This window comes from Dioscorea cayenensis, chromosome 1 (genome assembly GCF_009730915.1).
Source record: "Dioscorea cayenensis subsp. rotundata cultivar TDr96_F1 chromosome 1, TDr96_F1_v2_PseudoChromosome.rev07_lg8_w22 25.fasta, whole genome shotgun sequence".
NCBI classification, from domain to species: Eukaryota; Viridiplantae; Streptophyta; class Magnoliopsida; order Dioscoreales; family Dioscoreaceae; genus Dioscorea; species Dioscorea cayenensis.
Genome location: NC_052471.1, coordinates 872,282 through 876,022, shown reverse-complemented (window position 1 = coordinate 876,022; position 3,741 = coordinate 872,282). Strand labels below are relative to the sequence as shown.

The 3,741-nt window shown below is 33.1% G+C and overlaps 1 pseudogene; it reads right to left on the bottom strand.

Annotated features, from left to right (window-relative positions):
• Positions 1 to 875: 875 nt before the first annotated feature.
• On the bottom strand, positions 876 to 3,469 carry LOC120265659 (annotated as a pseudogene).
• Between the last annotated feature and the right edge of the window lie 272 nt (positions 3,470 to 3,741).

The following is a 3,741-nucleotide window of genomic DNA, read 5'->3' as shown; positions in this document are numbered from 1 at the left end:
TTTTAATGAGTTATTAAGTTATATTTAAAATTTTGGTTTTGTATATTTTTATTTGATTTTCTAAGTATCTTAAAAGAAACATTTAACTCTAATGGATATTGAATTTTATTTATTATAATAAATTTGAAACCCAACGTCATTTTTAAAATCTCATTAATTTGATGTGAAATTATGAAGTGAAAATACTATTAAAAAAATAGTGTTTTTTTATTTAGTTAATAATATAAATTTATTGTTTATATTTTATGCACATAAAAAGTTAAAAATTTACATAATCAAGGGTTAGTTGTCCGATGACATGCAATCTTATTCGTTGATTCCGTTGATATTTTGACTTTTATGTGTGCATTCAATATAAACAATAAATTTATATTATTAACTAAATGATAAAAAAATATTATTTATTTTTGTAATAGTATTTTCACTACATAGTTTCAGATCAAAGAAATGAGATTTTGAAAATGATATTGAGTTTCAAATTTATTATTATAAATAAAATTTAATATCCATTAAAGTTAAATATTTTTTTAGATATTTAGAAAATCAAATAAAATATATAAAACCAAAATTTTAAATATAACTTAATAACTCATTAAAAAGCACTTAAGAAAAAAAACATGCAATAAGTCATGAATATCAATATGTTAAGACAATAAATTAAGACACAAAAAATAGGTTTTCAGGAACAACAGTAAACAACGACAGTTTATAGCAAGCATATGAAAAATTTTTCCAATTCTAATGTAATAAAAAAATATTGAAAAATATGAAATAATAACGACAGTCTCATAGTTTACTTACGAAAATTTCTTTCATAACTCCCTACAATTTGTAGGTAATCCATTGTTATAATCAATTGAGAGAACAACTTGGACTGCAATGAAATACTAAAATCATTCAAATTGATTAAAAGGCCGATGGCGCCAAATTTAATTTACATACAAATTAGCCCTTATTCTCATAATTAAAGCATGCCAAATTTTAATTCCATGATATGAATTCAAATGGATATTCTATTCCTCCATTAATACACTACACTTCCATTATTTGTGCACGCTTCCTTATTGTTCCTTTTGATTCTTGGTAAGAGCCTCACACATAAAAGATTCTTCATGATTATAGTGAATTCCATTTTTTCTGATAGGTCTATTTTATCTCCGTCCAAGGCCTTCCATTCAAATTTTTTAATTAAATTAGCAACCATATACTCCAAATGAAGTAGAGCAAGGCCTAGTCCTGGACAAATCCTTCTCCCAATTCCAAATGGGATCATATTAACCTCCGACTTTCCTGTTATATCCACTCTTTCTCCTTCTCCACCATCCATAAACCTAAAACCAAAAGACCAAAGTATCAAATTAAAAAATTAAAAAATATTTAAGGTATATATGTTATATGTTATTAAAGTTTTAATCAATTATATATATAAATGAAAATTATCCCTCTCAAATTGTATACAATTTCATTGTCATGACACCACAAGTGATGCGTTTCACATCACTAGTGATATAATTATTTAACATAATAACATAATATTCAAAAAAGTTAATTTGACGTATATACACTTATTATGCATGCACAACACGCATACTTGCATGGGTTTCAAAACTAATCAATTCTATAGTTGTAATACCATTCACCACTATAAATATAATTCTATATGTAGTTTTTTTTTATGAAACTTTTGAGTTTAAAGTATTTAATTCTTCCGTTCATTTTTACCTGTCATAGTTAACTAAATCTCATATACCAAAAAATTTTTATTATTTCACAAATTTTTATAAAAATTAGTTATTTTTTCTAAAATTAATCATAATTTATATTTTTATACTTCTCTTTTATATTTAATTTTAATAAAAGAATTGAATAAAGTGTTAATGATAATTTTTAAAAAAATAATAAATATTTTTTGTTGTTAAAAAATAACAGATAAAAAGAATCATGAATTTGTGACTGGTAAAAAAAAAAACAGAGAGAGTAAAATTTAAGTTTGAGTTGTTTATAATTTTCACCACTGTAAATATAATTATTTATAGTTATATATATATATATATATATAAATAAATGTATATAAGTATAACAAACCTCTCTGGCCTGAACTCCATGGGGTTCTCCCACAAGTCCTCGTCGGTCCCAATCTCGGCCACCGTGAAGCTCACCTCCGAGCCCTTCGGTATCACGTACCCATTCATCATCACATCCTCAGTGACACTGTGCGGCAGCAAGAAGTGGCCGGGCGGGTGCCTTCTCAGCCCTTCAAGAACCACTGCCTTGAGATAAGGCATTCCTTTGAAGCTCCTCCTCCTTCACCTCCTCTGCTTCAGTACTCCCAACCACTCCTTGTATTTCTTCAAACAGCTTGGCTTGTATCTCCTGGTACTTCACCAGATTCGCCATGATCCACTGCAGCGAGGTCACCGTGGTCACCGTGCCGGCGGTGATGAACTCCGAACAGAGACTCACTATATCTTCCTCGCTGAGCTTGCGGTTAGCTCTGTTCTCCTTCTCATTGTCTTCCGGGAGTTGGAGGTTGAACAGGGAGTCTACATAGGCGTGGTCATGAACCACACTGATTTGACTTTCTCACCTCGCCGGGTTTTGATCAATGGGATGAGGATCTCCTCACAATGATGACGAATGGCGACGAGCTTGACGTTCGATTGGTTACGGAAAAAGAGATGGGAAATCCTCGGAAATAAGCCAAAGATGCCGAGATTGTTGAAGGAGAGGAGGATGTTTCTCTGCATGGATTCAATCTCTCTAATGGTTTTATCATCAACATCCTCACCGAAGCACATGAAGCTTGACAAACAGAACATTGAATAGAAGAAGCTGTCCATGGGAATGACAGTGCCGGTGGTGGAGATGAAGGACTGGAATTGGAGATCGTGGAGGAGGATGTTGAGGGCACGGTGACGAGTGGAGGAGAAAAGCTTGACTCGAGATGGATGGAGAATATTGGAGAAGAGGTTGCGGCGAAGGTGGCGCCAGAGAGGGCCGTAAGGGGCGGTGCTGATCCTGAGCTGGTTGTTGGTGATCATGAGACCATCTGGAGTAAGGGAAGGGGGACGGTCGGCGAATACAGCGCCGTTAAGGATTAGTGCTTGGTGGATGAGGGTGCGGTCAGAGATGAAGATGGATGGGTGGGAGGTGAGGAGGGGAAGGGAGAGGATAGGGCCGTGCTTGGAACGGAGGTGACGGAGAAGGGGTTCGATGTACAAGAGGCTCTTGCGGAGGAGGAGGAGGTTGGCAATAATTTGGATGATAGTTGGGCCTGGAGGGAGGTTGGTGGTGGTGGTGGTGGTGGTCTTGTTGGGTTTGGAGATGGTTGTTATGAGTTTGAGAGCTATGATGATGAAGATAAGTGATGGGAGGATGATGAAGAAGAAGCCAGACATTGTTTAGCAGTGGTGCCGCTCTCTTTCAAGCTCTCACACACACTATAATTTCATGGTATAAGTGTGGTTAGTTCACTTGTATTATTTATAGGAGGAGGACATGTTAGTGCATGTAAATGCACGGAAAATACATACTCCCTGTTTTTAATTATTTGTTGGGGTTAAATGAATCTTATGTACAAAATAAATTAGTTATTTTATAAAATTTAATAAAAAATTTAGTTATATTTTCAAAATTATCTCTAATTTATATCTTAATATTTATTTATCATATTTAATTAAAAAAATTGAATAAAATGTTAAATATAATTTTAGAAATAAAATCATAAATGCTTCTTAATAT